The following is a 15,410-nucleotide window of genomic DNA, read 5'->3' as shown; positions in this document are numbered from 1 at the left end:
TGTCTGCCAAGTTTTCAAAACACTCATCGGCCTTGGAGTTAGCCACAAGAGTACAGCTTATCTCCATCTGTTTCATCCACCTCCGCTCTCAGCTCCTAGCTTAATGACTCCCTTTTAGTTCTTCATGATTACCACAAGGTACAGATTGTACCTATACAGTTTTGCAAGAATCTTATATCCTTATTTAGCAATGTGTCAGCATATGTTTTGTAAGCTTAGATCTTAGCACAGTCTAACCTTAACCCTTTCACTTCTTACACCCTATAACTACCCCTCCTCTTTAACTGCCCCTCCCCTTTAACTCCCGCCCTTACCTTTAACGGCCGCGCGCCGGGGCTGATTCCCAACGGTTTTAACGGAACTGGCTGCGGTCTCGAGCTCGGTGATATCGGAAGCGCTCCCGCGGTGACGCACTTCCGCCGGATGTGCGGGATCGAGACTCTCCCGCGTGACCCCCCCGGGGAATTACCCGGACAGGAGGAGCCCGGGGGGGGGGGGGGGGCCGGGGCTCAGTCTGGGACACCGGTGGCCCGGGGGGGGGGGGGGGGGCTCAGTCTGGGACACCGGTGTCCCGGGGGGGGGGCCGGGGCTCAGTCTGGGACACCGGTGGCCCGGGGGGGGGGGGGGGGGCTCAGTCTGGGACACCGGTGTCCCGGGGGGGGGCGGGGCTCAGTCTGGGACTCCGGTGTCCCGGGGGGGGGGGCGGGGGCTCAGTCTGGGACACCGGTGTCCCGGGGGGGGGCGGGGCTCAGTCTGGGACACCGGTGTCCCGGGGGGGTGGGGGGGTCCGGGGCTCAGTCTGGGACACCGGTGTCCCGGGGGGTCCGGGGCTCAGTCTGGGACACCGGTGTCCCGGGGGGTCCGGGGCTCAGTCTGGGACACCGGTGTCCCGGGGGGCCGGGGGTCAGTCTGGGACACCGGTGTCCCGGGGGGGAGGGGCTCAGTCTGGGACACCGGTGTCCCGGGGGGTCCGGGGCTCAGTCTGGGACACCGGTGTCCCGGGGGGGGGTCCGGGGCTCAGTCTGGGACACCGGTGTCCCGGGGGGGGGGGGGCTCAGTCTGGGACACCGGTGTCCCGGGGGGGCGGAGCTCAGTCTGGGACACCGGTGTCCCGGGGAGGGGGGCGGAGCTCAGTCTGGGACACCGGTGTCCCGGGAGAGAATCCTTTTGCTCCCGTTGCCGAGGACGGTGCATTCGGCTGTCTGGCCGATACAATGGTGTTAAATTGACAAATCCCTCGGCAATGGCCTCGGATCCGCAGCGATCCCGGACACGGCCCTGAAGTGTGATTGGATGCAGAGAGACGGTGAGGAACGGGACTGATTAATCTACCGGTCACCCGTTGTTACCGGTCAGTTAATTGTGAGTGAGTCGGGAACAGTGTGGCGACCCACTTTCTGCGCAGGCGCATGGACTCACAAATAGCCAGCGCGGTGAGCGCCTCTGACGTCATTTCCGCTCGGAGAGGGCGGGCGCTCGGGATTAAATGCGCAGGCGCATCGGCTCACAAATACCCAGGGATTAAATGCCAGCGCCGCGAAGTTTGAATAAACTAGTCTGGAACAGACTCACCGACTGCGTGTCGTTGTCTCTAACTCTGTACATAGTACATCGCTACAACAGTGTATTTATTCCCGCAAGTCAGCAGCTCACATACTGTTTAATTATCATTTATCATGATGAAATCAATAAACCGCTGTAACTTCCTGCCTTGGTGTCGGACTTGAGTTTATTTGAGGTTTCCGCTGCCCCCCGCACCCTGTGCACTGTAACAGTGGGTCGGAGCTCCTCACACCGACACAGTAGCGTCTCAGCTCCAGGCTGAGGGAGGTCGGACTGGCAGAGTCTGGGTGCCCAGGATCTCGTCTCAAATTAACCCCCTTCCTGGCTAACCGTCCCCCTCCTGTACCCCGCAGACAGTTAATATCGGCTCGAATATCAGACGTGAGTCACTGAGGTCCCGAGTACGAGACGGATGGAGGATGGAATACCGGCGTGAAACACAGAGTGAAGCTCCCCCAACCTGGCCCATCACATACTCCCGGGCTCAGACACAGAGTGAATCTCCCTACACACCGACCCATCACACACTCCCGGGGTCAGACACAGAGTGAATCTCCCTCCACACCGTCCCATCACACACTCCCGGGGTCAGACACAGAGTGAATCTCCCTCCACACCGTCCCATCACACACTCCCGGGGTCAGACACAGAGTGAATCTCCCTCCACACCGTCCCATCACACACTCCCGGGGTCAGACACAGAGTGAATCTCCCTCCACACCGTCCCATCACACACTCCCGGGGTCAGACACAGAGTGAATCTCCCTCCCCACCGTCCCATCACACACTCCCGGGGCCAGACACAGAGTGAATCTCCCTCCACACCGTCCCATCACACACTCCCGGGGTCAGACACAGAGTGAAGCCCCCTCCACACCGTCCCATCACAAACTCCCGGGGCCAGACACAGAGTGAATCTCCCTCCACACCGTCCCATCACACACCCCCGGGGTCAGACACAGTGAAGCCCCCTCCACACCATCCCATCACACACTCCCGGGATCAGACACAGAGTGAATCTCCCTCCACACCGTCCCATCACACACTTCCGGGGTCAGACACAGAGTGAATCTCCCTCCACACCGTCCCATCACACACTCCCGGGGTCAGACACAGAGTGAATCTCCCTCCACACCGTCCCATCACACACTCCCGGGGTCAGACACAGAGTGAATCTCCCTCCACACCGTCACATCACACAGTCCCGGGGTGAGACACAGAGTGAATCTCCCTCCGCACCGTTCCATCACACACTCCAGGGGTCAGACACAGAGTGAATCTCCCTCCGTCCCATCACACACTCCCGGGGTCAGACACAGAGTGAATCTCCCTCCGCACCGTCCCATCACACACTCCAGGGGTCAGACACAGAGTGAATCTCCACTCCGTCCCATCACACAGTCCCGGGGTCAGACACAGAGTGAATCTCCCTCCGCACCGTCCCGTCACACACTCCCGGGGTCAGACACTGAGTGAATCTCCATCCACACCGTCCCATCACACACTCCCGGGGTCAGACACAGAGTGAATCTCCCTCCGCTCCGTCCCGTCACACACTCCTGGGGTCTACACAGAGTGAATCTCCCTCCACACCGTCCCATCACACACTCCCGGGGTCAGACAGAGTGAATCTCCCTCCACACCATCCCATCACACACTTCCGGGGTCAGACACAGAGTGAATCTCCCTCCACACCGTCACATCACACAGTCCCGGGGTCAGACACAGAGTGAATCTCCCTCCGCACCTTCCCATCACACACTCCAGGGGTCAGACACAGAGTGAATCTCCCTCCGTCCCATCACACACTCCCGGGGTCAGACACAGAGTGAATCTCCCTCCGCACCGTCCCATCACACACTCCAGGGGTCAGACACAGAGTGAATCTCCACTCCGTCCCATCACACAGTCCCGGGGTTAGACACAGAGTGAATCTCCCTCCGCACCGTCCCATCACACACTCCCAGGGTCAGACACAGAGTGAATCTCCCTCTACACCGCCCCATCACACACTCCCGGGGTCAGACACAGAGTGAATCTCCCTCCGCACCGTCCCATCACACACTCCCGGGGTCAGACACAGAGTGAATCTCCCTCCACACCGTCCCATCACACACTCCCGGGGCCAGACACAGAGTGAATCTCCCTCCACACCGTCCCATCACACACCCCCGGGGTCAGACACAGTGAAGCCCCCTACACACCATCCCATCACACACTCCCGGGATCAGACACAGAGTGAATCTCCCTCCGCACCGTCCCATCACACACTGCCGGGGTCAGACACAGAGTGAATCTCCCTCCACACCGTCCCATTACACACTCCCGGGGTCAGACACAGAGTGAATCTCCCTCCACACCGTCCCATCACACACTCCCGGGGTCAGACACAGAGTGAATCTCCCTCCACACCGTCACATCACACAGTCCCGGGGTCAGACACAGAGTGAATCTCCCTCCGCACCGTCCCATCACACACTCCAGGGGTCAGACACAGAGTGAATCTCCCTCCGTCCCATCACACACTCCCGGGGTCAGACACAGAGTGAATCTCCCTCCGCACCGTCCCATCACACACTCCAGGGGTCAGACACAGAGTGAATCTCCACTCCGTCCCATCACACAGTCCCGGGGTCAGACACAGAGTGAATCTCCCTCCGCACCGTCCCGTCACACACTCCCGGGGTCAGACACTGAGTGAATCTCCATCCACACCGTCCCATCACACACTCCCGGGGTCAGACACAGAGTGAATCTCCCTCCGCTCCGTCTCGTCATACACTCCTGGGGTCTACACAGAGTGAATCTCCCTCCACACCGTCCCATCACACACTCCCGGGGTCAGACAGAGTGAATCTCCCTCCACACCATCCCATCACACACTTCCGGGGTCAGACACAGAGTGAATCTCCCTCCACACCGTCACATCACACAGTCCCGGGGTCAGACACAGAGTGAATCTCCCTCCGCACCGTCCCATCACACACTCCAGGGGTCAGACACAGGGTGAATCTCCCTCCGTCCCATCACACACTCCCGGGGTCAGACACAGAGTGAATCTCCCTCCGCACCGTCCCATCACACACTCCAGGGGTCAGACACAGAGTGAATCTCCACTCCGTCCCATCACACAGTCCCGGGGTCAGACACAGAGTGAATCTCCCTCCGCACCGTCCCATCACACACTCCCGGGGTCAGACACAGAGTGAATCTCCCTCTACACCGCCCCATCACACACTCCCGGGGTCAGACACAGAGTGAATCTCACTCCACACCGTCCCATCACACACTCCCGGGTTCAGACTCAAAGTGAATCTCCCTCCGCACCGTCCCATCACACACTCCCGGGGTCAGACACAGAGTGAATCTCCCTCCACACCGTCCCATCACACACTCCCGGGGCCAGACACAGAGTGAATCTCCCTCCACACCGTCCCATCACACACCCCCGGGGTCAGACACAGTGAAGCCCCCTCCGCACCATCCCATCACACACTCCCGGGATCAGACACAGAGTGAATCTCCCTCCGCACCGTCCCATCACACACTGCCGGGGTCAGACACAGAGTGAATCTCCCTCCACACCGTCCCATCACACACTCCCGGGGTCAGACACAGAGTGAATCTCCCTCCACACCGTCCCATCACACACTCCCGGGGTCAGACACAGAGTGAATCTCCCTCCACACCGTCACATCACACAGTCCCGGGGTCAGACACAGAGTGAATCTCCCTCCGCACCGTCCCATCACACACTCCAGGGGTCAGACACAGAGTGAATCTCCCTCCGTCCCATCACACACTCCCGGGGTCAGACACAGAGTGAATCTCCCTCCGCACCGTCCCATCACACACTCCAGGGGTCAGACACAGAGTGAATCTCCACTCCGTCCCATCACACAGTCCCGGGGTCAGACACAGAGTGAATCTCCCTCCGCACCGTCCCGTCACACACTCCCGGGGTCAGACACTGAGTGAATCTCCCTCCGCTCCGTCCCGTCACACACTCCTGGGGTCTACACAGAGTGAATCTCCACTCCGTCCCATCACACAGTCCCGGGGTCAGACACAGAGTGAATCTCCACTCCGTCCCATCACACAGTCCCGGGGTCAGACACAGAGTGAATCTCCCTCCGCACCGTCCCGTCACACACTCCCGGGGTCAGACACTGAGTGAATCTCCATCCACACCGTCCCATCACACACTCCCGGGGTCAGACACAGAGTGAATCTCCCTCCGCTCCGTCTCGTCATACACTCCTGGGGTCTACACAGAGTGAATCTCCCTCCACACCGTCCCATCACACACTCCCGGGGTCAGACAGAGTGAATCTCCCTCCACACCATCCCATCACACACTTCCGGGGTCAGACACAGAGTGAATCTCCCTCCACACCGTCACATCACACAGTCCCGGGGTCAGACACAGAGTGAATCTCCCTCCGCACCGTCCCATCACACACTCCAGGGGTCAGACACAGGGTGAATCTCCCTCCGTCCCATCACACACTCCCGGCGTCAGACACAGAGTGAATCTCCCTCCGCACCGTCCCATCACACACTCCAGGGGTCAGACACAGAGTGAATCTCCACTCCGTCCCATCACACAGTCCCGGGGTCAGACACAGAGTGAATCTCCCTCCGCACCGTCCCATCACACACTCCCGGGGTCAGACACAGAGTGAATCTCCCTCTACACCGCCCCATCACACACTCCCGGGGTCAGACACAGAGTGAATCTCCCTCCACACCATCCCATCACACACTTCCGGGGTCAGACACAGAGTGAATCTCCCTCCACACCGTCACATCACACAGTCCCGGGGTCAGACACAGAGTGAAACTCCCTCCGCACCATCCCATCACACACTCCAGGGGTCAGACACAGAGTGAATCTCCCTCCGTCCCATCACACACTCCCGGGGTCAGACACAGAGTGAATCTCCCTCCGCACCGTCCCATCACACACTCCAGGGGTCAGACACAGAGTGAATCTCCACTCCGTCCCATCACACAGTCCCGGGGTTAGACACAGAGTGAATCTCCCTCCGCACCGTCCCATCACACACTCCCAGGGTCAGACACAGAGTGAATCTCCCTCTACACCGCCCCATCACACACTCCCGGGGTCAGACACAGAGTGAATCTCCCTCCACACCGTCCCATCACACACTCCCGGGGTCAGACTCAAAGTGAATCTCCCTCCGCACCGTCCCATCACACACTCCCGGGGTCAGACACAGAGTGAATCTCCCTCCACACCGTCCCATCACACACTCCCGGGGCCAGACACAGTGTGAATCTCCCTCCACACCGTCCCATCACACACCCCCGGGGTCAGACACAGTGAAGCCCCCTCCACACCATCCCATCACACACTCCCGGGATCAGACACAGAGTGAATCTCCCTCCGCACCGTCCCATCACACACTGCCGGGGTCAGACACAGAGTGAATCTCCCTCCACACCGTCCCATCACACACTCCCGGGGTCAGACACAGAGTGAATCTCCCTCCACACCGTCCCATCACACACTCCCGGGGTCAGACACAGTGTGAATCTCCCTCCACACCGTCACATCACACAGTCCCGGGGTCAGACACAGAGTGAATCTCCCTCCGCACCGTCCCATCACACACTCCAGGGGTCAGACACAGAGTGAATCTCCACTCCGTCCCATCACACAGTCCCGGGGTTAGACACAGAGTGAATCTCCCTCCGCACCGTCCCATCACACACTCCCAGGGTCAGACACAGAGTGAATCTCCCTCTACACCGCCCCATCACACACTCCCGGGGTCAGACACAGAGTGAATCTCCCTCCACACCGTCCCATCACACACTCCCGGGGTCAGACACAGAGTGAATCTCCCTCCACACCGTCCCATCACACACTCCCGGGGCCAGACACAGAGTGAATCTCCCTCCACACCGTCCCATCACACACCCCCGGGGTCAGACACAGTGAAGCCCCCTCCACACCATCCCATCACACACTCCCGGGATCAGACACAGAGTGAATCTCCCTCCGCACCGTCCCATCACACACTGCCGGGGTCAGACACAGAGTGAATCTCCCTCCACACCGTCCCATTACACACTCCCGGGGTCAGACACAGAGTGAATCTCCCTCCACACCGTCCCATCACACACTCCCGGGGTCAGACACAGAGTGAATCTCCCTCCACACCGTCACATCACACAGTCCCGGGGTCAGACACAGAGTGAATCTCCCTCCGCACCGTCCCATCACACACTCCAGGGGTCAGACACAGAGTGAATCTCCCTCCGTCCCATCACACACTCCCGGGGTCAGACACAGAGTGAATCTCCCTCCGCACCGTCCCATCACACACTCCAGGGGTCAGACACAGAGTGAATCTCCACTCCGTCCCATCACACAGTCCCGGGGTCAGACACAGAGTGAATCTCCCTCCGCACCGTCCCGTCACACACTCCCGGGGTCAGACACCGAGTGAATCTCCATCCACACCGTCCCATCACACACTCCCGGGGTCAGACACAGAGTGAATCTCCCTCCGCTCCGTCTCGTCATACACTCCTGGGGTCTACACAGAGTGAATCTCCCTCCACACCGTCCCATCACACACTCCCGGGGTCAGACAGAGTGAATCTCCCTCCACACCATCCCATCACACACTTCCGGGGTCAGACACAGAGTGAATCTCCCTCCACACCGTCACATCACACAGTCCCGGGGTCAGACACAGAGTGAATCTCCCTCCGCACCGTCCCATCACACACTCCAGGGGTCAGACACAGGGTGAATCTCCCTCCGTCCCATCACACACTCCCGGGGTCAGACACAGAGTGAATCTCCCTCCGCACCGTCCCATCACACACTCCAGGGGTCAGACACAGAGTGAATCTCCACTCTGTCCCATCACACAGTCCCGGGGTCAGACACAGAGTGAATCTCCCTCCGCACCGTCCCATCACACACTCCCGGGTCAGACACAGAGTGAATCTCCCTCTACACCGCCCCAACACACACTCCCGGGGTCAGACACAGAGTGAATCTCCCTCCACACCGTCCCATCACACACTCCCGGGTTCAGACTCAAAGTGAATCTCCCTCCGCACCGTCCCATCACACACTCCCGGGGTCAGACACAGAGTGAATCTCCCTCCACACCGTCCCATCACACACTCCCGGGGCCAGACACAGAGTGAATCTCCCTCCACACCGTCCCATCACACACCCCCGGGGTCAGACACAGGGTGAATCTCGCTCCACACCATCCCATCACACACTCCCGGGATAAGACACAGAGTGAATCTCCCTCCGCACCGTCCCATCACACACTGCCGGGGTCAGACACAGAGTGAATCTCCCTCCACACCGTCCCATCACACACTCCCGGGGTCAGACACAGAGTGAATCTCCCTCCACACCGTCCCATCACACACTTCCGGGGTCAGACACAGAGTGAATCTCCCTCCACACCGTCACATCACACAGTCCCGGGGTCAGACACAGAGTGAATCTCCCTCCGCACCGTCCCATCACACACTCCAGGGGTCAGACACAGGGTGAATCTCCCTCCGTCCCATCACACACTCCCGGGGTCAGACACAGAGTGAATCTCCCTCCGCACCGTCCCATCACACACTCCAGGGGTCAGACACAGAGTGAATCTCCACTCCGTCCCATCACACAGTCCCGGGGTCAGACACAGAGTGAATCTCCCTCTACACCGCCCCATCACACACTCCCGGGGTCAGACACAGAGTGAATCTCCCTCCACACCATCCCATCACACACTTCCGGGGTCAGACACAGAGTGAATCTCCCTCCACACCGTCACATCACACAGTCCCGGGGTCAGACACAGAGTGAATCTCCCTCCGCACCGTCCCATCACACACTCCAGGGGTCAGACACAGAGTGAATCTCCCTCCGTCCCATCACACACTCCCGGGGTCAGACACAGAGTGAATCTCCCTCCGCACCGTCCCATCACACACTCCAGGGGTCAGACACAGAGTGAATCTCCACTCCGTCCCATCACACAGTCCCGGGGTTAGACACAGAGTGAATATCCCTCCGCACCGTCCCATCACACACTCCCAGTGTCAGACACAGAGTGAATCTCCCTCTACACCGCCCCATCACACACTCCCGGGGTCAGACACAGAGTGAATCTCTCTGCACACCGTCCCATCACACACTCCCGGGGTCAGACTCAAAGTGAATCTCCCTCCGCACCGTCCCATCACACACTCCCGGGGTCAGACACAGAGTGAATCTCCCTCCACACCGTCCCATCACACACTCCCGGGGCCAGACACAGAGTGAATCTCCCTCCACACCGTCCCATCACACACCCCCGGGGTCAGACACAGTGAAGCCCACTCCACACCATCCCATCACACACTCCCGGGATCAGACACAGAGTGAATCTCCCTCCGCACCGTCCCATCACACACTGCCGGGGTCAGACACAGAGTGAATCTCCCTCTACACCGTCCCATCACACACTCCCGGGGTCAGACACAGAGTGAATCTCCCTCCACACCGTCCCATCACACACTCCCGGGGTCAGACACAGTGTGAATCTCCCTCCACACCGTCACATCACACAGTCCCGGGGTCAGACACAGAGTGAATCTCCCTCCGCACCGTCCCATCACACACTCCAGGGGTCAGACACAGAGTGAATCTCCACTCCGTCCCATCACACAGTCCCGGGGTTAGACACAGAGTGAATCTCCCTCCGCACCGTCCCATCACACACTCCCAGGGTCAGACACAGAGTGAATCTCCCTCTACACCGCCCCATCACACACTCCCGGGGTCAGACACAGAGTGAATCTCCCTCCACACCGTCCCATCACACACTCCCGGGGTCAGACTCAAAGTGAATCTCCCTCCGCACCGTCCCATCACACACTCCCGGGGTCAGACACAGAGTGAATCTCCCTCCACACCGTCCCATCACACACTCCCGGGGCCAGACACAGAGTGAATCTCCCTCCACACCGTCCCATCACACACCCCCGGGGTCAGACACAGTGAAGCCCCCTCCACACCATCCCATCACACACTCCCGGGATCAGACACAGAGTGAATCTCCCTCCGCACCGTCCCATCACACACTGCCGGGGTCAGACACAGAGTGAATCTCCCTCCACACCGTCCCATTACACACTCCCGGGGTCAGACACAGAGTGAATCTCCCTCCACACCGTCCCATCACACACTCCCGGGGTCAGACACAGAGTGAATCTCCCTCCACACCGTCACATCACACAGTCCCGGGGTCAGACACAGAGTGAATCTCCCTCCGCACCGTCCCATCACACACTCCAGGGGTCAGACACAGAGTGAATCTCCCTCCGTCCCATCACACACTCCCGGGGTCAGACACAGAGTGAATCTCCCTCCGCACCGTCCCATCACACACTCCAGGGGTCAGACACAGAGTGAATCTCCACTCCGTCCCATCACACAGTCCCGGGGTCAGACACAGAGTGAATCTCCCTCCGCACCGTCCCGTCACACACTCCCGGGGTCAGACACTGAGTGAATCTCCATCCACACCGTCCCATCACACACTCCCGGGGTCAGACACAGAGTGAATCTCCCTCCGCTCCGTCTCGTCATACACTCCTGGGGTCTACACAGAGTGAATCTCCCTCCACACCGTCCCATCACACACTCCCGGGGTCAGACAGAGTGAATCTCCCTCCACACCATCCCATCACACACTTCCGGGGTCAGACACAGAGTGAATCTCCCTCCACACCGTCACATCACACAGTCCCGGGGTCAGACACAGAGTGAATCTCCCTCCGCACCGTCCCATCACACACTCCAGGGGTCAGACACAGGGTGAATCTCCCTCCGTCCCATCACACACTCCCGGGGTCAGACACAGAGTGAATCTCCCTCCGCACCGTCCCATCACACACTCCAGGGGTCAGACACAGAGTGAATCTCCACTCCGTCCCATCACACAGTCCCGGGGTCAGACACAGAGTGAATCTCCCTCCGCACCGTCCCATCACACACTCCCGGGGTCAGACACAGAGTGAATCTCCCTCTACACCGCCCCATCACACACTCCCGGGGTCAGACACAGAGTGAATCTCCCTCCACACCGTCCCATCACACACTCCCGGGTTCAGACTCAAAGTGAATCTCCCTCCGCACCGTCCCATCACACACTCCCGGGGTCAGACACAGAGTGAATCTCCCTCCACACCGTCCCATCACACACTCCCGGGGCCAGACACAGAGTGAATCTCCCTCCACACCGTCCCATCACACACCCCCGGGGTCAGACACAGGGTGAATCTCCCTCCACACCATCCCATCACACACTCCCGGGATAAGACACAGAGTGAATCTCCCTCCGCACCGTCCCATCACACACTGCCGGGGTCAGACACAGAGTGAATCTCCCTCCACACCGTCCCATCACACACTCCCGGGGTCAGACACAGAGTGAATCTCCCTCCACACCGTCCCATCACACACTCCCGGGGTCAGACACAGAGTGAATCTCCCTCCACACCGTCACATCACACAGTCCCGGGGTCAGACACAGAGTGAATCTCCCTCCGCACCGTCCCATCACACACTCCAGGGGTCAGACACAGAGTGAATCTCCCTCCGTCCCATCACACACTCCCGGGGTCAGACACAGAGTGAATCTCCCTCCGCACCGTCCCATCACACACTCCAGGGGTCAGACACAGAGTGAATCTCCACTCCGTCCCATCACACAGTCCCGGTGTCAGACACAGAGTGAATCTCCCTCCGCACCGTCCCGTCACACACTCCCGGGGTCAGACACTGAGTGAATCTCCCTCCGCTCCGTCCCGTCACACACTCCTGGGGTCTACACAGAGTGAATCTCCACTCCGTCCCATCACACAGTCCCGGGGTCAGACACAGAGTGAATCTCCACTCCGTCCCATCACACAGTCCCGGGGTCAGACACAGAGTGAATCTCCCTCCGCACCGTCCCGTCACACACTCCCGGGGTCAGACACTGAGTGAATCTCCATCCACACCGTCCCATCACACACTCCCGGGGTCAGACACAGAGTGAATCTCCCTCCGCTCCGTCTCGTCATACACTCCTGGGGTCTACACAGAGTGAATCTCCCTCCACACCGTCCCATCACACACTCCCAGGGTCAGACAGAGTGAATCTCCCTCCACACCATCCCATCACACACTTCCGGGGTCAGACACAGAGTGAATCTCCCTCCACACCGTCACATCACACAGTCCCGGGGTCAGACACAGAGTGAATCTCCCTCCGCACCGTCCCATCACACACTCCAGGGGTCAGACACAGGGTGAATCTCCCTCCGTCCCATCACACACTCCCGGGGTCAGACACAGAGTGAATCTCCCTCCGCACCGTCCCATCACACACTCCAGGGGTCAGACACAGAGTGAATCTCCACTCCGTCCCATCACACAGTCCCGGGGTCAGACACAGAGTGAATCTCCCTCCGCACCGTCCCATCACACACTCCCGGGGTCAGACACAGAGTGAATCTCCCTCTACACCGCCCCATCACACACTCCCGGGGTCAGACACAGAGTGAATCTCCCTCCACACCATCCCATCACACACTTCCGGGGTCAGACACAGAGTGAATCTCCCTCCACACCGTCACATCACACAGTCCCGGGGTCAGACACAGAGTGAATCTCCCTCCGCACCGTCCCATCACACACTCCAGGGGTCAGACACAGAGTGAATCTCCCTCCGTCCCATCACACACTCCCGGGGTCAGACACACAGTGAATCTCCCTCCGCACCGTCCCATCACACACTCCAGTGGTCAGACACAGAGTGAATCTCCACTCCGTCCCATCACACAGTCCCGGGGTTAGACACAGAGTGAATCTCCCTCCGCACCGTCCCATCACACACTCCCAGGGTCAGACACAGTGTGAATCTCCCTCTACACCGCCCCATCACACACTCCCGGGGTCAGACACAGAGTGAATCTCCCTCCACACCGTCCCATCACACACTCCCGGGGTCAGACTCAAAGTGAATCTCCCTCCGCACCGTCCCATCACACACTCCCGGGGTCAGACACAGAGTGAATCTCCCTCCACACCGTCCCATCACACACTCCCGGGGCCAGACACAGAGTGAATCTCCCTCCACACCGTCCCATCACACACCCCCCGGGGTCAGACACAGTGAAGCCCCCTCCACACCATCCCATCACACACTCCCGGGATCAGACACAGAGTGAATCTCCCTCCGCACCGTCCCATCACACACTGCCGGGGTCAGACACAGAGTGAATCTCCCTCCACACCGTCCCATCACACACTCCCGGGGTCAGACACAGAGTGAATCTCCCTCCGTCCCATCACACACTCCCGGGGTCAGACACAGAGTGAATCTCCCTCCGCACCGTCCCATCACACACTCCAGGGGTCAGACACAGAGTGAATCTCCACTCCGTCCCATCACACAGTCCCGGGGTCAGACACAGAGTGAATCTCCCTCCGCACCGTCCCGTCACACAGTCCCGGGGTCAGACACAGAGTGAATCTCCCTCCACACCGTCACATCACACAGTCCCGGGGTCAGACACAGAGTGAATCTCACTCCGCACCGTCCCATCACACACTCCAGGGGTCAGACACAGAGTGAATCTCCCTCCGTCCCATCACACACTCCCGGGGTCAGACACAGAGTGAATCTCCCTCCGCACCATCCCATCACACACTCCAGGGGTCAGACACAGAGTGAATCTCCACTCCGTCCCATCACACAGTCCCGGGGTCAGACACAGAGTGAATCTCCCTCCGCACCGTCCCGTCACACACTCCCGGGGTCAGACACTGAGTGAATCTCCATCCACACCGTCCCATCACACACTCCCGGGGTCAGACACAGAGTGAATCTCCCTCCGCTCCGTCTCGTCATACACTCCTGGGGTCTACACAGAGTGAATCTCCCTCCACACCGTCCCATCACACACTCCCGGGGTCAGACAGAGTGAATCTCCCTCCACACCATCCCATCACACACTTCCGGGGTCAGACACAGAGTGAATCTCCCTCCACACCGTCACATCACACAGTCCCGGGGTCAGACACAGAGTGAATCTCCCTCCGCACCGTCCCATCACACACTCCAGGGGTCAGACACAGGGTGAATCTCCCTCCGTCCCATCACACACTCCCGGGGTCAGACACAGAGTGAATCTCCCTCCGCACCGTCCCATCACACACTCCAGGGGTCAGACACAGAGTGAATCTCCACTCCGTCCCATCACACAGTCCCGGGGTCAGACACAGAGTGAATCTCCCTCCGCACCGTCCCATCACACACTCCCGGGGTCAGACACAGAGTGAATCTCCCTCTACACCGCCCCATCACACACTCCCGGGGTCAGACACAGAGTGAATCTCCCTCCACACCGTCCCATCACACACTCCCGGGGTCAGACTCAAAGTGAATCTCCCTCCGCACCGTCCCATCACACACTCCCTGGGTCAGACACAGAGTGAATCTCCCTCCACACCGTCCCATCACACACTCCCGGGGCCAGACACAGAGTGAATCTCCCTCCACACCGTCCCATCACACACCCCCGGGGTCAGACACAGTGAAGCCCCCTCCACACCATCCCATCACACACTCCCGGGATCAGACACAGAGTGAATCTCCCTCCGCACCGTCCCATCACACACTGCCGGGGTCAGACACAGAGTGAATCTCCCTCCGCACCGTCCCATCACACACTCCCGGGGTCAGACACAGAGTGAATCTCCCTCCACACCGTCCCATCACACACTCCCGGGGTCAGACACAGAGTGAATCTCCCTCCAC

At 59.6% G+C, this 15,410-nt stretch overlaps 1 long non-coding RNA gene across 1 annotated transcript; it reads left to right on the top strand.

The window, feature by feature from the left end:
- The first annotated feature begins 799 nt into the window (after positions 1 to 799).
- On the top strand, positions 800 to 1,707 carry LOC140720074 (uncharacterized). The gene is made up of 2 exons (XR_012097092.1): positions 800 to 903; positions 1,130 to 1,707. It is a non-coding gene; the product is annotated as an uncharacterized lncRNA (long non-coding RNA).
- The last annotated feature ends 13,703 nt before the right edge of the window (positions 1,708 to 15,410 follow it).

This window comes from Hemitrygon akajei, unplaced genomic scaffold, assembly GCF_048418815.1.
Source record: "Hemitrygon akajei unplaced genomic scaffold, sHemAka1.3 Scf000035, whole genome shotgun sequence".
In the NCBI taxonomy this organism is placed as follows: domain Eukaryota; kingdom Metazoa; phylum Chordata; class Chondrichthyes; order Myliobatiformes; family Dasyatidae; genus Hemitrygon; species Hemitrygon akajei.
The sequence above is the reverse complement of the archived record's forward strand: the minus strand, read 5'-3'. Positions and strand labels throughout refer to the sequence as shown.